This window comes from Cetorhinus maximus, chromosome 10 (assembly GCF_964194155.1).
Source record: "Cetorhinus maximus chromosome 10, sCetMax3.hap1.1, whole genome shotgun sequence".
Classification (NCBI taxonomy): Eukaryota; Metazoa; Chordata; class Chondrichthyes; order Lamniformes; family Cetorhinidae; genus Cetorhinus; species Cetorhinus maximus.
The window spans coordinates 995,965-1,022,745 of record NC_135888.1 but is presented as its reverse complement, the minus strand read 5'-3'; positions in this window follow the sequence as shown (position 1 = coordinate 1,022,745).

Genomic DNA, 26,781 nt, shown 5'->3' with positions numbered 1-26,781 from the left:
CGGGCGGGGGTGGGGGGTGAGGAGGGAGAGTGGGCCTGGCGCGCTACCTGTGCGGGCGGGGGGCGGGTGGGTGGTGAGGAGGGAGAGTGGGCCTGGCACGCAGTTCATGCTTCAATCTCCGAGCCTCAGGAAGATTCAAGCGCTTTTTGAAAAAATTAATGAATACAATAAAAATTCAATGAAACATATCTCCTCATGTGAGGTGGGACATGTTTTTAATTTCAGAAGAAAGTTTTTTATTTAATTTCTAATAGCTTTAGGAAACCTCATCCCGCTCATGGACGAGGTTTCCTAAAAAAAATGTAAAGGCCGCTTGGCCTTTTCACCTGCCCGACAACTGTTAGGTTAGACGGGCAGCGTAAACTTCAACTTAATTACCTTGTTAATGACCTTAATGGGCCTTTCAGTTATCAGTGTGGACACAGCCGACTCCGCAGTACCCTCGCTGAATGAAATATCGTGATGGTGTGTGGTGACGTCAGGACGCACGCCCGATATCACCGTGCATCATTTTATCTTCCGGCGTGTCGGGTGCGTCCCTGCACGCCGAAGGTAAAATTCTGGCCATAGAATCATACAGAACAGAAGGAGGCCTTTCAGCCCATCATGCATCTGCTGTCTCATTGGAAGAACTATCCAATTAGCCCCACTCCCAGGATTGGCCACCCATATCATGCCAGTTGCTTATTTTTTTTTCAGGCCATTATTGTTGGCTGCCTCTTGATTTGAGGATGGTGTCTACTCAGGGTCACGGGTTTCTCCCATGGGTCTCCGTGTGGCCGGAGAGGCCGGATCTCGACCCGCAGGTCTTTGGGCCACGTGGGGCAGGATGTCCCATGAGGCAGCGGGACCCAGAGTGCAGGATTTGCTTCCTTTTCTTTCCTTCCCTGCTACTGTTCTCCCTCATCATTAAGGTGTTTGGACTCAAATCATGATGCAGCTCGATGGACAAGTTGTCGCCATTTTGAATGATGGGTATCAGTCATTAATGCCAATGCTGCCGCACTTCAAGGGGAGCTTCAGAGTGTCTTTGTAGCATTTTCTTTGTCCTTCCCTGGAATGTATTAATGCTATCTTTCTCAGATAAAACGAAGATTACCAGCAGTTTTATTTTGATTCACACCATGCAAGCTGGCACCTATAATCTGATCTCTCCATGACAGCACTGAATGAACATCCTGTATTAATTGTTGTGTTTGTCTCACAAGATTCCATTTTTTGACATAGGCATCAAATTTTATTCGAAATCCCTGAACATATTGATAAAAAGTGCGTGCCCAGATATAAGTAAAGTGGTGTTTAGAAAACAAGTAGTTTCTGGCTGTGTTTCAATTCTCCATCAATGTATCTGTCCATTCTGCACTCTATAGCTTTCTGGGGATGTGGAGTGGATTAAGAACACCCTCTAAATTTTGTCCCTTTATCAATCTTAGTATCATGCTAGAGGTTATGACAGTAATTATACCACTAATTGAGATTAAGAGTTATCAGTTCCCAGGAAATTAGAATTCTTCCATGATTTGCAATGCAACACATCATAAAAAGAATACAGCAGCAATTTTAGCTTTAAGGTTTAGCTGATTCCTGCTGCTTTTTCTATAGATTGTCATATATTTGTGACAGGATATCAGCATGACAGTAGCAATCTGCAGGCAATTCTTTTTGTAACTCATGGTGCAGTGAGTGACATATTAGCACGGACAGAGGATTGGTTAGCTAACAGGAAGCAGAGAATAGGCATAAATGGATCGTTTTTGGATTGGGAAGATGTGACAAGTGGAGCACCACAGGGATCAGTGCTGGGGCCTCAGCTATTTACAATCTATAGCAATAACTCAGAAGGGGCCAAATGTATATCTGCTAAATTTGCTGATGACACAAATATAGGTAGGAAAGAAAGTTGAGAAGAGGACATAAGGACCTGCAAAGGGATCTAAATAGGTTGAGTGAATGGGCAAAAATTTGGTAGATGGAAAATAATGTCTTGTTCACTTTGACAGGAAGAACAAAGTATGTTATTTAAATGGAGAGTGATTGCAGAACTCTGAGGTGCAGAGGGATCTGGGTGTCCTGGTACATGAATCGCAAGAAGTTAGTATGCAGGTACAACAAGTGATTAGGAAGGCAAATGGAATGTTGTTGTTTATTGCAGCGAATGGAATATAAAGTAAGGATGTTTTGCTACAGTTGCTCAGGGCATTGGTGAGACCACATCTGGAATATTGTTTACAGTTTTAGTCTCCTTATTTAAGAAAGGACATAAATGCATTAGAAGCAGTTCAGAGAAGGGTCACTTGACTGATACCTGGGATGGGAGGGAGGGGGTGTTATCTTATGAGGAAAGATCGAGCAGGCTGGGCCTGTATCCATTGGAGTTTAGAAGAATGAGGGGTGGTCATATTGAGATATAACATTCTGACGGGACTTGACAGGGTGGATGCTGAAAGGATGTTTCCCCTGGTGGGAGAGACTAGAATTAGGGGCCACAATTTAAAAATAAGGGGTCTCTCATTTAGGACTGAGTTGAGGAGAATTTTTTTCTCTCCAAGGGGTGTTAGCCTTTGAAACTCTCTTCCCCAGAGAGCGATGGAGGCAGGGTTTGAATTTTTTAAGACAGAGGTAAATAGATTCTTGACTAGCAGTGGAGTCAAAGGATATCGGGGGTAGGTGGGAATGCGGAGTTGAGGCCACAATCAGATCAGATGGCCTACCCTGCTCCTGATTCATATGTTCTATGTACTTACTCAAATGCATTGCAGTAAGCGGGTTCTTGTGGTGTCCTAACCCACACGTATAATATAAGGAAGAAAACAAAATCATCAGGTGCTTTTCTTCCTTCAATAGAGTACAATCAAATAACTCAGTCATTTTTGTGCATACAACTTAATTGTCCAATGGGTTGGACTGGACAATGTAAATAATGTGGCAAACTGGGAAGTTAGTGCAAACCTGAACGATCGGTGAATTTGGAAGAAATAATGTTAAACTCAAAGTAGACTCTACTTCACATATATTAGAGATGGGAAGTAAAGTGACAGCTTTGGTGAGAATCTAACTTTCTAGACTTCATCCTTATGACTCATCTTCTGTTCAAACTGAATTTAATTAGCGCCGATGTACATGGTTTTGCACCCACACAATGGGGGGGCAGAATTTTTATGTCGATGGGCAGGCGCGCGCCCAACCCGATTGGACACGAAATCACGTGAGATGACGTCGGGCGAGCGTCCCAAAGTCATCCCGCGCTCACGTGTTATTTCAGTCAGCTGGCGTGCGCAAGTCGGAAGCCAATTAGTGAACTTAAAGTTGCAATTTTCTGATTTTTCATGGTCTGCCCAACCTCACAGTTGGTGGACGGGCCAATCGGCCAGGTGGACTTTGCATTTTACGTGAAACCCCATCCAAGGACGGGATGAAGTTTCCATTATTAAAGGAAAAAAAAATCCATGTATATATTCAGTGACTGATTATGATACTTGGACATTTTTCTCCTGATTTTAAAAACTTTATTTCATTGTTTTCAAGTCTTCAGCTTCCTGAGGCGTCTCTCTGTCTTCAGGCAGCTTTCCTTCAGCGCTCACCCACACCCCAAGCTTACGTCAGCGCCTGCTCTCCTCTCGCCCCCACCTCGGCAGCGCTGAGTGTTTCAGCGCACGCTTCACACTGGCTGGTCGTTAATTGGCCGGCCAGGGTGAAATCGCAGTTGGGGGCCGATCATAGTTGGTGATCCATTCCCTGGCCCATCCCAGACCCGCCGACCTAAAAACTCTGCCCAGAGAATACAAACACGTGCATGCTAATAAACATATACACAAATATACATGTGCAGAACAACATGCTATACACCAGCAGACATGCCACATACTTTATGCACACACGCACACACTATACACATGTGGAGACACACAGACATTGCAAGCATCAAACATGAGACATTTCAGTTTTAGGGAGCTAAGATCACTTACTTCAACCCCCAACTATATTGCACAATGCGAAAAAGGCACAATTATACAAAGTGCAAGTATTTTTAGCTTATGTATGAAATTATCTGATGAGCTTAGTCATGTCAGCAGTATTCATTTTACAAGTGAAGATACATACCTCAGTTCTGAATCACATGAGTCACAGACTGTTCTTTGAATATCTCAAAATTTGCAGAGTTCAAGGAGAGAAAAAGAATTGAATTTCGAAGAAGAGTCTTGTTGGATTCAAAATGTTAACTCTGTTTTTCTCTCCACTGATGCTGCCAGACCTGCTGAGATTTTCCAGCGCTTTCTGTTTTTATTTCAGATTTCCAGCATCCCCAGTATTTTGCTCTCATTTCTGAAATTTCTCAGTTCCCACTGGAGCCACCCCACAGTGGGATCAACAGCCTTATTCTGTAGAAGTCCTCGATGTAGCGTCAGGTACAAAATTCTGTTGAAACCTTTCAGGCCTGTAAAAGGAGGACTGTCCTTATGAAGTCCATGAATTCCCCATGGCCGGAATTAGTGGAAAATCCACCTATGACTCCCTGAGTTTAAAGGTCTGGTCCAAATGGAACAGAATCCTGGCGGAGGACCCTGCCTAGGCTCCAGTCACTGCTCCCACACATCACTGCAACTCGCTCCCTCTCCGGCCTTAGGAATTCTGATGCCTTTGCTTCTCTGTCTCATCCTCATTGATTCTGCTTCACTCTTTCACTCTTTTGTGAGTATGTCTTTATTTAAGAATCATAAGACAAACAGCAACATGAGGGACAGCAGGTATGAGCTGGATTAGGCAGTGAGAGACAGTCGGGGTGGATCTATAATGTGTACTTGGGGGTTCAGGGCTGAGGATTGTGCTGATTGTGAGGGGGTTAGGGCTCTGGTAAAACCTGCAGAGGAGCCTGTCACTATGACGGGCGGAACCGTGCCAGGTTTGCACTAAGTGCGGTAGTGGGCGGGTGAAACGGTGTTTTACCCACTGACCACAATGGCGGCTTCTCACGCTGTATCATCCCAAGCTCACTGCATTAATTATACATTCCCAGGAAACACACTGTTTCCATGGTGGGCAGGGTCTAATTCGCCCGCCCACCATCACCTCGCCGCTCCATCACACCGGGCACCACAATTAAAGTGCAGCTGCGGGCACACCTCTCAGTGCCTCCAGCCCACGGCTGTGCAAAGAAAACAGGATGGCCCCAAAAGGCAAAACCACTGCAGCCCCCACTTTAGTGAGGCATCCCTCGAGCGCCTTTTGAATTCTGTGGAGTCCGCCATGATGTCCCCTACCTCTGCTCTGGCTGCAGGATGGGTAGCTGCATCACCAATCCAGCCTGGGAGGGGTGGCAGCACTGGTCAGCACCAATGCCCGGCAAAAGGGTACAGCCACCCAGTGTCCAGGATGAATGATCTCATCCACTCCGCTGGGGGAAGTCACTGTTCCCAACTCACTCACAAACCCACCACACATCCACAGGGGTCTCACACCTCACACCACTAACCCTCACACACACCCTCACATCTCCATCAGGCTCATATCCTCTGGAGCTCACGTCCTCATCCCGTCCATGGCTCCACTCACCACCCAAACATCCCACACAGTGCCATGTGTCCTGCTCACACTCTCTCCATCTGTTTTCATGCAGGAGAAGCTGGCTCACATCAGCAGGGAGAAGCCCACTCTCACTTTGAGGAGTGTGCCATCGTGCTGACTGGTGAGGACGTGGACCGTGCCTGTGGTGATGGTGAGGTCGGTGGTGAACACCCTCACGAGGATCCTGCACCACGTCATTCCTCTCTCAACACAACTGTGAGTGCTCTCTCTCCTGCTTCTGACTCTGTTGCCATGCACTAATTATCTCTACTTTGGTTCACAGGGAACACTGCCAAGCGACCATCACCCTCAGCCAGCCAGTCCCTCAGCTCCTTCCACATCCTCACCTCCAGCCAAGAGGACACCTCCTCCATTGAAGAACTGGGAATAAGCAGCCTGGAAGACCCGTCACAGCGCTTACCCACACCCTCCACCAGCACAGAGACACACACCTAGATGCAGAGCAGGCTCGGGTTCTCAATCTGGTGGTCACCGCACAGACACGTGTCCGCAGCAGGAGGAGGCAGGTTTAGCCGAGCTCCCCGGCACTCGGAGGGCTGCTGGGGAAGAGGCATCTGTGAGGTCCGAGTCAGATGACAAGCCTCTGGATTTGGCCTTCCAACTCACCCTGGATAGTCAGCAGAAGGCAGGAGAACATCACGCAGAGCTGTTGGAAGCCCCCTCAACCATAGTGGCACACGAGACGGAGGAGTGCGTCCATCTGCTCTCTGGTGAAGCGGTGCCCACATGTGCGCGTATGGAGGTCTCCATAGGGAGGATGGCGGACGCCATGGAGATCCTGGTCCAGCAGAATGTGGAGATGTGCGCAGACCTGGACTGCATCCTGGGAACCATGGGTGAGTTCCTGCAGTGGCAACGTGAGAGGGAAATGGGGCACCTCGACATCCCTCCAGGTGCTCCTTCCCCTCAAGGAGTTAGGCCAGGGCCCACGGGCACTCAAGGGGAGGAGGAGCAGCAGCTGGACACCCCCTGGGTCATCCACTCAGGAACCTCAGGGGCTATCTTCTCCCTCTGAGTCCCCTTTGCCTGTAATTCCCTCAAGCTCGTCCTCTGTCACAGCAGAGGGAGGGCTGGCCAATGAGTGATTCTGGAGGGAGAAGTGTGTGTGTGACAGGGCCTCAGCTCCATCCATGTCCTAACCTCCGGCCAAGAGGATACCTCCTCTGTGGGAGAGCTGGAGGCTCATGTAAACACTCTCCCATGCACGGAATCCTTCCCGCGTATCTCTCACTCAGTGCCCTGTGCGTTTTCAATGCTGCCGGCTGGGGTTCACTCTCAGTTGTCCATCTGAGCTGACCCTGTATCTCCGCCCACCCAGTGGTCACCCTCCCAGGCAGCGCCTGATCTCGCCCTTCATTACTGTCGTTTCACTTCTGATTTAGGCAGCACGGTGTGAATTCGCTTTCTCGTAAGCTCCCCCGTCTTTTCCCCTCCCCCAGTTACCCATTTCCTTTCCCCCATCACTGTTGACCCCCCAGCATCACCTTCCACCTCCCCCTCCGTCACTTACCAGCCACAACCCTTTTCCCTCGGGGATGTCCAGGTGAACGTGCACATTCCCTTCCTTCCCGAATATCCCATCCCCATCCACATTCACCTCCCCCACCTCCTCCTTCCCACCCACAGGGTCCGTGTCTGCCTCCGAGTCCCCAACAACCACCCTCACTGTCCCTCCCGCCAAAACCGTCGAACCCTCACCCTCCCACCCTCCCACCTCACTCTGCCCTCGCCTTCCCACCCTACCGCCTCACTCTGCCCTCGCCTTCCCACCCTACCGCCTCACTCTGCCCTCGCCTTCCCACCCTACCGCCTCACTCTGCCCTCACCCTCCCACCCTCCCGCCTCACTCTGCCCTCTTTCATTCTCACCATCCCCTCGTTCCACACCCACCCTCAGTTCACTCCCCAGGAGGCAGTCATGGACTCATCAGATCCCTCCCTCGCACGTTCACCTGGACATCCTCCCCTCCAGACCCTTTACCCCCGTGGAACCCCTTCTCCCCATGAAACACCTTCCCCCCTTGGAACCCTTTCTCCCAGCCTCCTGGACTCCCCTATCCTTGGTCCTCCCCTTCCCTGCGGGACTCCGTCCCCCTGCTTAGTCCTTCCCCCTTCAGACACCCTTACTTCTTCCTCTAACCTTACTCCCTCCCCTCTCCACATGCCTTCCTCCCCCCGGACTTCTTCCCCTCTCCAGACTCCTTCCCCCCTCTGAACTCCTGCCTTACACCTATCTCCCCTGTTACCCCCTCCTCCCCCTGTACTCCCTACCCGTCCCAACCTCCTGCTGACACCTTTATTCCCCCCTCCCAACCTCACCCCCCACCCCCGACATCTCTTCCTCTCCCAGTCGATCCTCGACCTTCCTCTCCCAAACACAGCTGGAACTTTCTCTCCACCCCTTCGACCATCATCCATTGTGAACAGACCCTCAACGGTTACTTTCCAATTTCCGTGAGTTGCTTTACTGCAGAGCCATGTCCATGAGAATCCACCATCACACCATGGACATTCCTCCAGTGCACCATTGCTGTCCGGCTCCAGCATCTCCTGCTCCTTGGATGTTCACGGTGTGAGCAAGGCCCTGGCAGTAAGTCCAGACTTCTGCACGTCACACCTGTCAAGATGTTTTCTGCACTGGTGTGTAATCATGCAGATGTGTATGGACGATCCAGCGGTTGGCGGGGGTGGGGGGAGTGGATGATTTCGCCAGGCTGGCCTTATAATGATATGCAGATGTATTACAATGAGGTAACGGACATCCAATGGTGGGGAATGCGGCCCTCCATCGATGGGCTGAGCGGATGATTGCAAACTGGTTCCACGACATTGTGAAACCGATTTCTGGCCTTCTCACCATATTGTCCACTCACGCCACCAAACACGCCCGACGCCAGCGGGCACAGAAAATGCTGCTCAATGTAACGTGTGCGATGTAGAATATTAATCTCTAATTTCATCAGCTGGTCAGATATATATTGAACTTCTTTAAAAGGTCAAAGACAAAAGCAAAATACTGCAGATGCTGGAAATCTAGAACAAAAACAAAAATACCTGGAAAAACTCAGCAGGTCTGACAGCATCTGCGGAGAGGGACACAGTTGATGTTTCGAGTCCGAATGATCCTTCAACAGAATTAAGACATATAGAAATGAGATGAAATATAAACTGGTAGAAGGGGGTGGGACAGGAGAGCTCGATAGGGGGCCAGTGATAGGTGGAGGCCAAGAAGAGACTGCCAAAGATGTCATAGACAAAAGGACAAAGGGGTGTTGATGGTGGTGATATTATCTAAAAGATGTGCTAATGGGGACATTAAGGGAAGCAAGCAGGACAAGCTAGTGGTAGTGGCATTTAATTTTGTCAAGCAAAGATACTCAATTTAAAATGGCTGCTAATTTGCATTTGTGAAAGCCATGCTCCCTGTCAGAGAGTCATCAAATCTGCCTAACCCTCAGACACACCTTAGGAAGTGTAAAAGCCCCCTTTCTACATTATCAAGGGAACAATGGACATTAATATTCAATCACCTTTGGCGATCACAATGGTTAACAGGATACAAGGAATTAGAAGCTACTATTGATCTGCAGAGATTCTAACAAGAGGTGGGAGAGAATCCCACTACCAGAGAGGGAAATGAGTGTCCAGTTTGAAGGCCAGTCACATGGCAACAACCATCTTCACTATAAAGAGTAGAAAAAGCTGGCACAAGCTGTTAAAATGAGGAGATCTGCAGAATGGACCAGTAACATCATCTCCCTCCCTGCTATTACCAAATCCCTGCTATCTCTGTCACATATTATCACTGAGATAAATCATTTCAGTTGAGAGGAACTTCAAATGCCTTAATATTTACATTGGAAAAAGACAGATTACAATTTAAAAGAGACTGTCTCCAGGAAAATAACCAACTTACATCGACTGCAACACCTGGATTTTCAAGATCACCCAAAGAAACATCGTAACGTATAAGTTTTCTTACTTACAAGAGTTTCTTAAACTCTTATCAATTCCACTTGCTCAACTCTGTAACCTGTTCTGTTTTGTATGTTAGTGTGTGTGTGTGTGTGTTTTTACCTTTTTAATAATTCTTATATTTTTACCTGAGTGAGATTTTAACAATAAAACTAACTCCTTGTTAACTCAACAGATCTGGCTGGCTCATTTATTCATAAAGCTTTACATACTGTCAAGTATGTATTGAACTGAAAAAAAAATCACAATTTTCTAAAAATTCAAACTCTGTAATAGCCAATCACAGGAGTGCGAAAGAGGAATTTATTCCTCCCTCTGGGCTTGGTTGTAACAATCCCTTAGGAAGACAGAGAAGGGATTGGGGTGTTTACAGGACTGAGATGGAGGAGTCCTGACCAACACCAGGGTGTGGGAGCAGTGGGAAGTGGGTTGGGATGTGTAACCCAGGGGTATGGGAAAATGGATTCTGCAGGCACAGTAGGGATCTTGGAGGGCTGAGAAGGGCAAAGATGGGCACAGGTAGGCATTTAGTTGTGGTGGTAGTCTAGGAGATGGACACTGTACCCAAAAGCAACAAGCAGGATCTGGGTGTGAACAGGGCAGGGACTGGAGAACAGGCAATGGAAGCCGGCAGTCAGTGTTACTGGAAAATGCAGAGAACAAATGAGAAGCTGCAAAAGCCGGAAAGGAGGGAAACATCTATGATTAAGGGGACTCCCCACACTCCCCCTCTGACTACTACACCACAGGATTCCTCACCTCCACAGGACTCTTCCCTTACTGACACGGGACTCCCCTCCCCCACAGGACTCCCCACCACCATAGGACTCTCCACCCCCAAGGGACTTGCCCTAGCCAGGGCCCGACTGTCAACATACAACCCCACCCCGCACACCCACCCCCGCCGGCCCAAGGCCCGACCGCTGATTGCTGATTGCTGACCTCTCCACCCTGGCCAGGCCCGACTGCTGGCCTCACCCCCCAAACCCCACATTCCCAAACTCCCCCTCCCACCACGTGGCCATGCCTGTCTGCCCTCCCACCCTCACCCTCAGCTCCCTGAAGGCCAGGCTCGATTGCCAACCTCCCTGAGCCCCCCATCCAGGCCCAGCCCCTCTCCCCACTCCCCCTACCCTGACCAGGCCCAACTTCAACCTTCCCACCCCATCCCCACCCCCACATCCACCCTCCCAGACCCAACTACCACCACCCACCAAATCCTACCCACTTACCTTACACTTACCTTCTCTCCGGCTTGTTAAAGACCTTTAAACCTGGCTGGACCTTTAAACTTAGCTGGTTTACGGCAGCTAGTGTGTAAAAAAGGGGGCATGGGTTACTTGCCTTCAAGTGAGCTGCCCTCGATGGTAGGCCTCAGGGATGTGCTGCATTGCACTGATCTCACCCAGCCTGAGTTGGAAGGTCAGGCGAGATAGGATTGCCTGGAATTCCAGTTAAGTGAGCAGAGTGGCAAACCAACTCAACTGCCACTCCATCGGAAGTTAACTCTGTACTTTCCAGCAAATTAATACAGTGAACTGAACAGGTGGCTGCTATCTAAGCCAATCTGTTAAAAGTAATTGTCACTGTGTAGATGCAATATTTTGGAGTAGGAAGAGCAATTTTCCCAAGCACCAGGAACATAAATCTAGAATAAAAGAGGTGGCTGGTTGAATGGTGTTGAGTTTGAAGAAAGATAATCTAGAGGAGTTTATAGACTCGTAGACATTTACAGCACAGAAGGAGTCCATTCAGCCCATCGTGTCCATGTAAGTCAACAAAATTCTGACAACACTAATCCCATTGTCCAGCACTTGGCCCATAACCTGGAGGCTATGGCAACGCAAGTGAACATCTAGATACTTCTTAAATGTTACGAGAGTTTCTGACTCAACCACCCTTTCAGGCAGTGAGTTCCGGATTCCCACCACCCTCTGGGTGAAAACATTTCTCCTCAACTCCCCTCTTAGCCTTCTACCTCTTACCTTAAATCTATGCACTTGTTGAGGAAAACCCTTTGAGAGACTATTGGTCAGGGCAAGATCTGTGAAGTAGCTGAATTGATTTCTTGACACCACCTGTACCAATGGAGAAGTTCCAGTCAAATTGCCAGTTTATGTCAACTTAAGTAAAACGGCTATTTGGATGCATTTTCATTGATTGGTATTAGTGCTAATAAAAACTCTTTAACCCACTTAGGCTCGAGCCTCCCTGTTCAGAACAAAATCCAGACCAACTAACCAATCTAAAAGAATGCGTAGAACAAGTGAGGTCACAGTATTCTTTAACAGGAACTTCAAAGATGTACTTTATCTGAATTTGTGGTTTGACTTGAAATATTGTACAGTGCTCCCAGAAGAATTGGGTTAGAAATGAAAGTGGTTAATTCACCATGTCTTAGTCTGTTAAAACTGACAACGACGAGGGTATTTCTGGATTTTTGCCTTGTTTTCTTTCCCTCAGGAAGGAAACACATTTTATTATTTCAGAAAATCTGTGCACCAGACTGTATCCAAAATTGGCTGATTGATTTCTCGCTCTAATATTAGATATTTTTGGAAGGAAATGGCTGCTAGAAGTGTTAATTCAATTCGTATCACAGTTATAATTATGGAATAAAGTATGCATTGATAAAGCAAATGATGCTGATTCAGAATCTGCAGGAAAGGGCACAAGGGACCCAGCTGCATTTCAGTTTAATTAATTTGCTGAATTTACAGAAAGTTTTGGAGTTGAAATATTTTGATGAATTGCCCAAAACTATACTGTATTTAATAGCTCATTGTGCAGCCCTTGTAAATCATGGTGAACTTAATTTATGGCTGTGCAGTACATTCAGATTGAATTCAGTTAATTCCAGTTTGGAACCATCTTGCTAAGAGGCTAGACTTGGATAGAATATGAAATAGGGATGCCTAGAAAAAGGATAGGATAGTCAGAGGTAGATAAATAAAATCTAGGGAAAGACTGCCATTAAAGTTGGGGGTGGGGTGCAATGTTCACTGAAGAATTCTAGAACAATTCCCCTTTGATAGAGTGATAGGAGACTCCAGACTTAAATTCAGCATCTTTAATTTACGTTGTTTACAGCTCAACAGGCATTATGTTTCATATTTACTGAGAGCTGAATTTAATCTGGGACTGTAGGTAATTTTGTTTAATAAGTAAAGTAGAAACTTGAGGGGTGAATTTCCTCACCGCTTTCAGTGCGTTAATGGTAGATAATATTTTTGGAAGATTTCTCTGACAGCACTTTGGCCTAGTTTGCACCTTTGAAATGTTTTGCTTCCTGTTGCTTTTTAAACTGTCCTATGATTACTCATCAAATCCTGGCTGACCTTATTTGAATACATCAGAATGAGGACCATTAGTGGGATAGCTCTGAGTTTCCTCGATTCACAGTCCGAAAACATTCTGGGTAAGTGACAGGGTGGGGAGTGTAAGTGACAGAGATTTATAAGGATCATTTGGAACAAGCCGAGGGATCCAAGCCCAGAGTGTTTCTATGCAGCTGGGAAATTCATTGTATCTTTGTCATCCTGCCTACAAGCATTTGCAATTGCTTTTCGCTGCATCTGACAGGATTTGTATCCTTCATCTCACAGTGAGTCCTTCTCATGAGCCCTATGGGGCCTTCCTTGTATGTTGTTGGCGTGAAAGAAGAAGAGAACTGCACAGGAGGAAGGCATATCCTGATTTCAATGGAAATTTAATTGGGGGGGAAGGTTTAAAATAGACAGCTGATTCAGCTATCACCTGTTTTACAACATTGCACAAAGTCAAAACTTGCCTCCCTCCCGCCGCCCCCCCAACTCCCCCACAACTCCCCATTGTGTGGCCGTTGACTCCTTTCTTGCTTTGTGTGTTTGTGCACAGAGTTAATGTTGCTTCTGCGTTTAGCAGAGTTAGCCAGCAGTGCTTTGTCTTCCCTTGCTCGAGGCCTTTTGAAAATGTCCCCCATACACAGAATTAATTTTCTCAAGCTTAAATTGCTTCCATTGAAATCAGTTGGTGGGAAGGCTGCCAGTTGGGTCAGCAATGGAAATTCGGAGAACTCACACATTTGCCTTCGCTAAAATAAATCATGTTCTTGAAAGTGGCCACTATAGGCAGGGAATCGTGTACAGATTGCAGGGAATCGTGTACAGATTGCAGGGAATCGTGTACAGATTGCGGGGAATCGTGTACAGACTGCGGGGAATCGTGTACAGATTGCGGGGAATCGTGTACAGATTGCGGGGAATCGTGTACAGATTGCAGGGAATCGTGTACAGATTGCAGGGGATCGTGTACAGATTGCAGGGGATCGTGTACAGATTGCAGGGCCCAATTAGTTCAAACCATCGGTGCATTTTCTAACAATTATGAGAAACAAGAAACAAAAGTCCCATATGCCCTGGGATTAATTCAGCTGCAATACACTAGCCCATTTTTGCAGCCGTTTCAATGCCTTTGATTCATGATCTGGTTTCCTGGCAGCTTCCATCTGCTGTCTGGTTTCCTGTTGCTCCCTCATCCTTAAATCAGTGTTCCCCAGTCACTCCCAATCTGCCTCTCTCAAAAATAAGCAGCAAACCTCTGCCAATATTTAATTCCAATAATTGAAGCCTGTGCTATATTCATCAGGGATTCTCATAGCAGACAGCGGGTGGGCAAGTAATAACACAGCTTCTCAACTATGTCAGGTATTTTATCCATCACACATGGATAAGCATTGATTCCCATTAGAAATATTTCTCAAGAAGTCAACAGAGAGAACTTTGGTGATATGAAATTGTCAGGATTGACATGTCCGCAAGTAACAGGGCTTCAAGTAATGTAAAATGATCAGGATTTCATGTCTAAAATCCATTAGGTTGGGTGTACACAAAACAGGAGAGGAGCCCATTTTGGGATTGAGCCCCATCAGCTCTCTGTCAGAAATCCCACTGGGGGTCAGGTGAGAAGGCGAGTGCATCTTCAATCTTTCCTGGCAGCAGTTTGGAAGCATATCTGTTCCTGGGCTGAGCCTGGAATTCTGGCCACCATTCCAGTGTTAGGTCCAAATGTTCCAGCACTTGGGCCGGGATTTTCCGGCCCCGTCTCGGGTGGGACTCCCACCCCCCCTGGGCGAGGCAGCCTCCCAGCCAGAAGCCCATTGACCTGCGTCAGGACTGGAAGATCGAGGTGGCGGGCGGGTGGGGAGGATCTCGCTCTTGCTCTCAGCAGGCAAGGGTTCCATCCCGGGGCTCCCAAAGATCCCGAAAAGGTTGCATGGCTAATGTAAACAACTCCATTGTGGTTTGATTACCTCCAATTGCAGAATCTTGTTTTGAAAGAATATATTTTTAAAAAAATGTTGACCTGTTCAGCCTATTAAATGCCTTTGGTTCTTTCCATTTTCAGCCAGACAATTAAAGCAAGTGCTTTTGCTGTGCATATACTGGCACAGTGAATATTAAAATCCTTCACCTTGGGGATTTGGGACAATGTCAGCTGCTTTCGCAGCCAGCATCCAAAACACTGCCCTACCTGACTCCTGGCAGAAGAGCAGGAAGCCAGCAATGTTGGTCACTGTAACCCCTTAATATTAGCTGACCTTGTGAATTAAATGGATCATTAAAATCAAAGCTGACCAGGAAAACAAATTTGATCGCCCCAAAGTATAGCTACTTGAGATTCACTTATTCTTATAATTGGGGGAGTGGCCAGGTGGGAGGAGAAGGGGAGGGGTGATTGGGCCCAGCTTGGCTGTGGAACTGGAGCAAGAATTCCTCATCCTCTCAGCATCACATTGAGGTAAGTGATTTATCAAAAACTTACCTTTTAGTGGCAGCCTCCAGGGCTGCTGGTTAGGCCTCAGGTGGACATGGTTATCCTGAACACAATAGGTGGAATTGGCTTTGTTCAGGACAGCCCTTTAGGAAGGATTATCCAGACAGATGTTATACTTGCCTAGTCATTGAACCTAATGCCTGGTTCAGGCACAGTGACAGGATGCCAGTGCAGACATGATGGGTTGAATGGTCTCTTTCTGTTCTGTAACTTTTTTATGGCTCTATGGTTCTACACTGGATCCTTTATCAATATGGCAGGTGGAGTGTCCATGCAGAAACCAAGAGAGGTATATCGACAGCCATGTTGGTAAAGGTTTCAGCTATTTTGGATGCCTAGGCACTCGTATTATGCTTCCAAAACTGGCGCGGCACCAATAAGTTTCTGGGTAATGGTATACTTTTCAATAAACAGCAGCTTCAGAAAACTCTACGTTTAGTGATATAACTGGAACAATTAAAACCATTTCCTCCACTTCATGCAGCACTAAAACACAACTATTATCATTTTAGTTAAATCAAAATGTTAGCGAGATATATGTAGATTATAACTGGCAATGCATCTGCCCTTTCCCAGATAGGGACAAGCTTCAGCCTTTTCTGATCTCTATACACATGTTATCCAAACCATCATTTCACAAATGTACGTTGTATCAATTGTCTATAAAAAAGTCAAGCCCTAATTGGATTTAAAACATGGAATTTTAATTCACCTTGGGATGAGATTGATGTTGGACAATAATATTCCCAGGTCACTGTTTGATGGGCAGAGAGTTCCTCCAATGATTTGGCCAGCCTTCCTCCATTAAACCATCACCATTCAGAAATGGCTACTGCGTTTGCCTGCGTAACAAAGATGATTGCATTTCAAAATAATTCATGGTATAAACCATCAGTGAGGCCCCCAAAACACTACATAAATATTTTAAAAATTATCTTTAAAAGTAAAAATAAAAATGTCCTTTGCGCCTGGATTAATGATGCTCAAATTCCTATGATAGATGTCTTTGATTATGTATCCGCAATACTCATTACTTGTCAAAGAACAAAGAAACTTTAATTAGAAAAATGAACGGGAATCTGTGCCTTTTATTTAGGTAACCCTTAAAACATTACTTTGAGGATGACTTTCACAATTGAGTCTTTAAAACACAAGTTGATTAGTAAAATTGTTATAAAACACCAGGCTATTTATTATTATTATATGGATCATTATGTTGTAATCTAAATTGAGTAACAATAGAGGTTAAATTCATGGTACTCTGAAAAGTTACAGGACTTCAAAAACATCTATATTTTGTCCTAACTGCTCCTCTCAGCAGCTCTGATATAAATTTCTTGTTCAAGACATTACTTGTTCTGCACATACGTGAATGTAATTTCACCTCATCTTTTCCCCAACACCTTCTGTTTTGTTGTTCTCACCTCATTACCACTTCTGCAGTATTTCTGCAACTTTCTCTATTGTGTTGTCTATCATCACTCCTCTTGGTTTAAAACAATACTATTTACAGCACCTTACCCACTAAAACTTAATCACCCGGCTTCTAGATCCCTGCCAATGCAGCTGGTATCGATAATAGAATTTGGGCAATGCCCAATTATGTAGAATAATGCAATGCTTTGTGCTAAATTGGCCTTGTTAATACTGGAAATGGGGAGGGGGTGTGGGATCAATTTACAGCATTGCTAATGACATTGGAACAGCTCCAAGTGAAAGATTTGTTCATGCACAGTCACTCAAAGTTATGATGACAGAGTTTCCAGTTGCTGGTAGTGTTGGGGAGCATTCGGTTAGGCCAGCTCGAAAATTACATGCTACAGGGTTGAACAGAGAGATATTGGAACTCAGAATTTGCATTTTTGCGACAACAAATATTTTAAAAAATGACTAATAGTTTGGTGGGATGAAGCTCTTTTCTCATTTTGTAAGGGCGCTATGTGAAATGGGTGGCTCTCAAAACAGTTCATAGCGGGCATAAGCCCACAGTACCAAACTGGCACCAACTGGTTAAACTCACGCAAAAGCAAGATTGGCTAGTGTAGGAAAGGGCAATGTTCCAATGGTGCGTTAAGGGATAGTCTTTTGGAGTTGAGGCTGAGGTACATTGTAGGGATGGAAGAGAGTATTATTCTGCAGATGATTGTGCCTTACTGGGCTCACTGAAGACCTAGCTGTCTAAACTTATCAAGAACGGCTAAATAGGTTAGGCCTTTATTCATTAACGTTAAGAAGAATGAGGGGTGACCTTACTGAAACGTACAAGATTCTGAGGAGGATTGACAGGGTAGATGTTGAGAAAATGTTTCCACTAGTGGGAGAATCTCAAACTAGGGGACATAGTTACAGAATAAGGGGACACTGATTTAAAACTGAGATGTGAAGGAATTTCTTCTCTCAGAGGGAATTGAATTCTCTACCCCAGAGAGTTGTGGAGGCTAGATCACTGAAAGCATTTAAAGAGGAGGTGGATAGATTTTTGAAATATCAAGGAATTAAGGGCTCTGAGGGGCTGGCATGAAAGAGGAGCTGAGGCCTGGGGCAGACCAGCCATGATCTTATTGAATGATGGGGCAGGCTTGAGGGGCCGAATGGCCTATTCCTGCCCCTATTTTTTATGTTCTTATGTTCTAAACCAAAAGAAAGGTGTTTAAATTCCCAATGCTAAAGATTCCATGCCTGAATAATCGCAAACAGTAAGACCTCTGCTCCTACCCCAATTTAAAAAATATGGATAGAAACTGAATTGACTCCAAACAAACCAACAACTACTTCGCTGAAATAAAAACAGAAAATGCTGGAAATACTCGCCAAGCCAGGCAGCATCTGGAGAGAGAAACAGAGTTAACGTTTCAAGTTGACTGCCTTTCGTCAGAACTGAAAACAAAGTTAGTGATGTAACGGGTTTCAAACTAGCACAATGGCAGAGAGGCACAACAAAGGTGAAAATCTGTGTTAGGGGGTGAGCATCAGGTGAGATTAAATGACAAAAGGGATGATGATACAACGAAAAAGGAAATAGGACAAGTAAAGAAACAAAAGATTGATTGAAAGGAGGTGAAAATAAGATAAACAGAATCAATCAACAACAACTGCTGACCAAAAAAAAAATGGGTGCAGAGGTTATGATCCAAAATTGTTGAACTCAATGTTGAATGTGGAAGCCCTAAAGTGTCTAATTAAAAGCTGAGGAACTGTTCCTCACTAAGCTCCTTATAGCAATATTTCTGGCTGCAGTTCTCTAGCAAGCACGATGAACTCCAAAATTGTAGTGGGGGTCGGGGGGTGGTTCTTGTTTAATTTATGCAGAAGAAAGTCCAACCAAAACTTGTTTTTTGCTTTTCCAAGAAGGGAAAACATAACTTTCCAGGAAACGACATCTTTGTCCTGTCAGATCTATGGATCTGTGTCATTTAAACTGAGCGCTGTGAGGTGTCAAAACCATGGATAATTTACACAACCTGACATGTTCACATCAACCTCAATCAGCAGTAATTTTGGTCATTAAAATGGAGAGAGTCATACACTGCTGGCACTTAGGGAGACAAAGTTTTACAGTTATCCTGTTGTAGGAATCAATGTTACCAATTGACAAGAATCAATACTGAGCTTTGGTAAGCTGGGAGAATAAAGATGTAATATACTGTTTAACCTCTATGGAAATATGGCTTATAGTTTTAAACTTTAAGCTCACGGGTAAAAACAAATTGAGATTTAATGGATAAAAGCCAAAAACTGCGGATGCTGGAAATTCAAAACAAAAATAAAAATATGTGGAAAAACTCAGCAGGTCTGACAGTCTCTGCGGAGAGGAACACAGTTAACGTTTTGAGTCTGTATGGCTCCACGGACTCGAAACGTTAACTGTGCTCCTCTCCGCAGATGCTGCCAGACCTGCTGAGTTTTTCCACATATTTTTATTTTTGTTTTGAGATTTGATGGGATGGTTTATCTTAAAAAGCTGTCTTGCAGTTCTGTTTCTCTAAATCCACTATTTGTCCAGATTCCCTTCTCTCCTGAAAGTGGCAACTGAGGTTGATGAATGATTCTAACAGCTTCTCCTCCCAAGTACTCCTCCCAAATACTCTTTTTGCATCTGAGACTAGACAGTAGGAATAATGGAAAAAAACGTTGACCACATGAGACACCACCTGGGGAATTTTAACATTGGGGAGTGGGTGGGATTGGTTAAGGTTATGGCAATAAAGTGGAAGTATGTTAGGAAGCAGCCTCCAACCTGCTGATTTCCCACTCTTACTCCGGTGAGACAAGGCACAGATGGACAACCTGCTCTCACCAGGCTTGGGGAGGACGGGTTTGGGGAGGACGGGTTTGGGGAGGACTCCCTGTGGAACTGGAGGAGCAGGAGTGCTTCCACCAGCCCTCCGCTCCCACTCCCCTTCCACCACTATTGGATCTCCCTGCCCCCATATAAAGTGATTACCACCTCCATAGATTAGACCCTCCAGCCTATAATCAGATCCCCTCCATCCTGGGGTCAGATCCCTGATACCAGAGTCAGGGGATCTGAGCCCCTCCCCCCTGTAACCCCCCCGCCACTGAGGTACGGATTGAGGATTTGACCTCCTGGGATCTGAACCCCCCCAACTGCATTCCCACTAATGGCTCAGGTCTTTCTGTTCCTGTGGCCTCCTCTCCAGCATTTCACAGCTGACTGCAAGCCAAACTTCTGAATCAGACTGGAATTCCTGCCAGACGACTCCCTCCATGCTCCCCCATTCCCCAAACACATTGTCAGTGGATTAAAATGTTAAAATGTACCCCCCGCACCCCACCCCCAGAGCCCCTCATCTTCCAATCTTATCCTGACCCGATATGCACATTGTCCAGCAGGCAGCCTGGTTTTGGAAGGGGCTAGTGACGCATCATCCAATGGGAAAGGACAAGGGCTGGGATTTTCCAGCCCCCACCCCCCCCCGCCCGCTGCCGGGACCTTCTGGTCCTACCGAAATTCAATGGACTTCTGGCTGGCCCACCGCATCTCCCGTGGAGATCCCACCACAGCCAGCGTGGTAATCCCGGCCAAGGAGCCTGTTTGGCTTATAGTGGAAATTTTCACACAGCTTGAAGGATACATAAAATTGTTGTTTTATTTGAGTGGGGTGATGGGGGAGGAGCATAAATTTAATAATTATTCAGAACTAAGTCTACAATGCCTGCTGCTTGCATAATGCTGTAGGAAAGTAAATAAAAATCCTAAGTTCTATTTGTTAAATATCTTCCAGGTTCTTTGACCCCAATATCAATGGGAAGGTGAGGAGGAAGCAAAGGAACAGGGGGTGAAACCCAGAAACTTCAGGGTTGGGTGGGGAGGGGAGATCCTGCGTAGTTTAACAGCAGGAACTCATTATCGATTACGTCTTCTGTTTCTCACCCAGCAGTTGGCCAATTGGACAGGCTGACTGGCTGTCAGGTGGGAAAATCAAAGGTAGGAGGCCACAGGTAATCAGGAGAGATCGGGGGCTTGGTGGAGCAGTGGGGAGAGTTGGTGGGGGTTGGGGGGCTGAGGGTTCAGCTGTCATTGGAGTGCAGGGTGGAGATCAGGATTTGGGAGGGGGAAATCAGAGATTGTCCAATCATTGCAGTGAGGAGAGGCTACAATTGGCAGAAGGGAGGCCACCAGTTTTCTTGAGGATCCACCATGGGGAGTCATACCTAGCACAAAGGAAGATGGTTGTGGTTGTTGGAGGTCAGTCGTCTCAGCTCCAGGACATCACTGCAGGAGTTCCCCAGGGTAGTGTCCTCAGCCCAACCATCTTCAGCTGCTTCATCAATGACCTGCCTTCCATCATAAGGTCAGAAGTGGGGATGTTCGCTGATGATTGCACAATGTTCAGCACCATTCGCGACTCCTCAGATACTGAAGCAGTCCATGTTCAAATACAGCAAGACCTGGACAATATCCAGGCTTGGGCTGACAAGTGGCAACTAACATTCACGCCATACAAGTGCCAGGCAATGACCATCTCCAACAAGAGAGAATCCAACCATCGCCTCTTGATGTTCAATGGCATTACCATCACTGAATCCCCCACTATCAACATCCTGGGGGCTGTGATTGACCAGAAACTGAACCAGACTAGCAATATAAATACTGCGGCTACAAGAGCAGGTCAGAGGCTGGGAATCATGCGATGAGTAACTCACCTCCTGACTCCCCAAAGCCTGTCCACCACCTACAAGGGACAAGTCAGGAGTGTGACGGAATACTCCCCACTTGCCTGGATGAGTGCAGCTCCCACAACACTCAAGAAGCTTGGCACTGTCCAGGACAAAGCAGCCCCACTTGACTGGCACCATATCCACAAACATTCACTCCTTCCACCACCGACGCACAGTAGCAGCAGTGTGTACCACCTACAAGATGCACTGCAGGGATTCACCAAGGCTCCTTCGACAGCACCTTCCAAACCCATAACCACTACCATCTAGAAGGACAAGGGCAGCAGATAGATAGGAACACCACCACCAGGAAGTTCCCCTCCAAGTCAGTCACCATCTTGACTTGGAAATATATCACCGTTCCTTCACAGTTGTTGGGTCAAAATCCTGGAACTCCCTTCCTAACAGCACTGTGGGTGTACCTACACCACATGGACTGCAGCAGTCCAAGAAGGCAGCTCAGCACCACCTTCTCAAGGGCAATTAGGGATGGGCAATAAAGGCTGACCCAGCCAGTGATGCCCACATCCCATGAATGAATAAAAAAAAAGGGAGCATCCCTGCTTTCCCTGGTTTACAAGGAATGCCTGAAAAAGTGCGTAATTGCTAGAGCTGGAAACTGGGCTAATAAGTACTACTGCAGCCTGGTAATACAACTTTCTCCTTTCTTCAAAATGCTCATTGTACTAACACACCCAAGCGGGAGACAGAAAACTGTTTGCAAAGGGCGGGTATCAGCACAAACTCTGCATTTTAGCAAATAACAACAATCAATGTTGGATCACATCTGAAACCAATTTCCCATTCACCCCTCATCTCTAGCTGAATTTGTGGAGAAAACAAACTCAATAATTGCAAAAACAGTTGTCCTGCCAGTATAGGATGAGCTAAAGGCATGAACAAAAGCAAAGGTTCCAGAAGAGTTCAGTCCATGCAGAACGGATTAAGAAAGCAAGGTTAAGGTATGATCAATACAGCTCATTATTTAAACAGTAAACAGAGCCACTGCCAAGTATCTGAAACAAAATCCTTAGATGGTCCCAGAGATCATGTTAAAATGTGCAGAGTGCTGCACCCTCTACTATATCTGACAGTTCATTCTCTTTTAAATGAGCTTCTATTAATCTGAAACTACTCCTGGGCCTGAATTTCACCCTCTGGTGCAGCTGGAAGCAGATGTAAAACCTGCTCACGTGAACGAGGTTTTGGGCTGGGTGGGTGATTATTCACACCCCCAGTGTGAAATGCGGCCGCTGGGTGTTTTCCGCGCGCAAGGGGGTGGGAACGGGTCCAGTGGGGACCCGGTGGGGTGTTCAAAAAGTGGAAGAGGCAGCTCCCTGAGGGCAGCCAGGAGCTGTGGGGGAGGCTGAGGGAGCTGTCTGGAAGCTATCCAAGAAGTGACCTGGTGTACAGACATGGCTTCAGAACCTGGTGGTCATGGAAGGTGGGTGGGCAAGTCAGGTGGGCACTCTGCCCCTCCCGTTTCTCAGATGAATGCCTGGGAGTGCTAGTCGAGGAGGTCAGTGCCAGGTGGCATATCCTAATGCCCAGGGACGGCCAGAGAAGGCTGCCCCAGCTGACCAAGAAGGCCTGAACAGAGGTGGCTGCCCAGGTCAGTGGGCACAACGTGGTGCGCCACACGTGGCTTCAGTGTCACAAAAGGTTCAATGATCTGCGGTCAGCAAGGGTCAGTGCAGAACTGGCATGGGCCTGTGCGGAGAACTTTAGTTGGGCGCCCGTTTCTCGGGGCGTTCAGGGATCTAAGAGTGTGTTTGCCAACTGGCACTGAAGCCCTGCCCTGCCAAGGCCGGGATGTCAGCATGACTGGCCTCAGTGTATTGCTGGGTGAGATGTGCCATGGTCACATGGCCTGCCTAATGCCCGGGTGGGAACCAGGAAAGGACCTCCAGGGAGACGGACCAATAGTGAGGCCAATTTTTCCCTGTCAGCAGAAGAGCAGTCAGAACGCTGCAAAACGCTGTGGAACAGGCGGAGGACCCAAATCACTGCATCCGCATGAAGCACGAGAGCGACTTACTGGAGCTGGAATGTCACTGGGCAGCTCGCTCCTCCTGGCGCAGTGAGGCGGGGGTCTCGGGTGAAGGTAAGGGTGCAGGTGACAGATGCGTGTGTGGTGGGTACTGGAAACATAACAGGCTCCTCTCATCAGGAACTGAGCTGTTGCAGCCAGAGAGCCCAGTGAAGCTCCAATGCAGATGGCACCATGCAGCAGGTCTCCACTGTCTCCTCAGCCCGCCCAGCACGCATAGTGACTGCGATGATTGAATTTACTGATCTTTTACCTTCCTCCCGCAGATGCGCCACCCGCAGGAGCTGCCGGTGACCCCGAGGACCCCCCATTTAGCTCAGAGGAAGACACCAAACCCACACCAGTGGCACACTGTCTCTCTGAACCAGGCACCAGTGCAGATACTCACACGTCGGTGGGCATTAGGTATTTGGCTCCACGGGTAATGCACAGTGGTGAGGGAATATCACACTCACATGAGGAGCTGGCAGAGGCAGAGAGGCCCCAGGGAGTGAACAGTGGGAGCACAGCTGGAGACCAGGACCATGCTGCGTCCGAGATCATCAGGTGGCAGATGCTGGATGTCCAGTGGGATGTGTGGGTAGAACTGGTGGAGATCCATGGGGGTCTGCATGCTATGGTCTCCGTCAAGGAGGAGTCCATGAGGAGCATCAGTTCTGCCTTGACCCTTAACACCGAGCGCATGGCCTCCTCCATGGACAGACTGGCGACTCTCCTGGAGAGGCAGCTTCAGGAGCAGACTCAGGGGTTCCTGGGGTTGCACTCGCACCAGGAGGTCACTGCCAGTGTGAGAGATGGATTATGCGCCTAGTCTCCCTGCTAGATCCCCGTCCATCAATGGTGAGCAGGGAGGTGCAAACGTACCTTAGGCTGACAGAGGAGCTGCCTGTTGTCTCTATGGGCTCCTCTCTGGACGCTCTGGATGAGAGCAGCACCTCCTCTGTCCCTCTGCCAGTGGCCGCTAATGAAGATGCCATGGCGACTGAGTGCCCAGCTATGGGGCTGGCTGCACCCTCCCAGGTGGAGACTACTCAGGCTCCGGTGGCCAGAGAACCGACTGCCAAGGTCATCAGTGCCACCAGGATGGCAGAGTCAGCAGCTGCCTCCAACGCCACTGTCAGCGAGGGTGAGGGTGCACAAGACACAGCACCCGCAGCGTAAGTTGAAGGCACCTTGAGCATAGCGGGGGATTGTCACAGGTGACATTTTTTGCGTTAATTATTTTGTGTTAGGGATGGGCACTTTCTTTGTTCTTTGCTTGTTCATGTGAAGTAACATAAACTTTTCTTTGAGTTAAATGGGCTGAGTTGTGTGGATGGTATGAATAGGTGCCAGATGCAGCACAGGTTTGTAAAAACACAGCGTTGTGTGGTTTCGGCAGAATGAGCTGGGTTCTCATTTATTGATTGTTAGAAACGGGGACAGTGCCATAGGCTTGAGGAGGCATCGAGCCTTGGGTGTCTAGCAGAAGATTCGCTGCATCAAAGCATCCCTGGTGTCCCTGCCTCCAGGAAGGTTCCTGTCCTCTGCCTCGATGTCCTCACCCTGCGTCTCCCCAGGCTCTTCCTCTGAGCCATCGCTTGACTCATCCTCCGTGGCCTGTGGAGCTGCCTCGCTTTCCTCGGCCTCCAGTGGGTTCCCCCCTTGCCAGAGCCAGGTGTTGCAGACAGCAGCACGTGATGACTCTGAGGGAGACAGACTCTGGAGGACACTGCAATGCCCCACCCCCCCGACCAGTCCAGGCATCTGAAGCGCATCTTCCTCGATGGTCCTCTCCACCACCGCCCTTGTGGGGATATGGCTCCTGTTGTATCTCTCCTCAGCCTCAGTTCTTGGGTGATGGAGTGGGGTTATCAGCCACCTCTTCAAAGGATAGCCCTTGTCACCCAAGAGCCGTCCACCCACTCGTGCAGGAGCAACGAGCAGCCTTGGTACCTGTGAGTGCCGCACGATGTAAGCATCGTGTGAGCTCCCAGGGTAACGGGCACAAACTGGGAGAATCTGTGTCCTGTGGTCTCAGACGATCTGAACATTCATTGAGTGGAACCTCTTTCTGTTGATGAAAGCTCCCGGCTAATCTGCTGGTGCCTTGATGGCCATGTGAGTGCAGCAAGATATTACACCCTGGACACGGGGAACCCACCCATCGCAGTGAAGCCTCCTGCTCTCTCTGCCTAGCTCACCTCATCTGTCCAGAAGTGGATGAATGTGCAGACGTGTCTAAAGATAGCATCAGTCATGAGCCTGACACAACCATGTGCAGCTGATTGACAGACGCTGCACAGATCCCCCAATGAGCCCTGAAAAGGACCAGAGGCAGAGAGGGTCAGGGCCACTGTGACCTTCAAAGCCACCGGCATGGGGTGTTCGCCCACACAGTTGGAGGTGATTTCTGGACCTGTCATGTGACATATTGCTGTCACTGTGTCCCTGGAGAGGCAGAGTCCCTGTGGCATTGGACCTCAGACATGTGGAGGTAGTTGGAGCGCTGCCTGAACACTCTAGCCACTGGGCAGTGCGTCTTCAGCATGCCCTCCTGCCTTGGCCTCCCGGCTGACCCTGCACCAACTGAGCCCGTGCCTCTCCTCTTAAAGGTCTGTCCCTGGGACACTGCCTGTGCCCACCTGGCCTCCTCTCCCTTCCACCCCTCACTTCCTCTTCAGAGGAGGTTCCACCAGCGGAATACACTGTCCCCATTAGATGGGATGCAGGGAGGCAGTGCCTTGAAAATGAAGGAGCGCTGGGCTGTAATACTCAGAGGACCCGAGATGCTGAAAGGCAGACTGGACAATCAAACAAGATGCCAGGAACTCTGGGACAGCTCTGTCCTCACACAGCAAAGGATTGGCAATGGCCCAGAAAGTGCTGCTGCCCCAGGGGCCTTTTATCCCACCTGTGGATGGGGAAATGATTAAAATGTGATTTCCCCCACCCATTTTGCCCGTGTGACAAGCTAAAAATCGTACGGGCAATGTAAAATTGTGGTCAACAGGCTTTTTAAGGACCTTAATTGGCCCTTTAATTGTTGATGGGCGCTGGTCCGACTCATCCCCACTCCCGCTGACCTCAACATTGCACATGTGCGCGATGACATCAGGACATACGTCCACATCACGCAATTTTACCTGCATTCAGATCGGGCGTGTCCGAGCTCGGGACACAAGATTCAGGCCATGA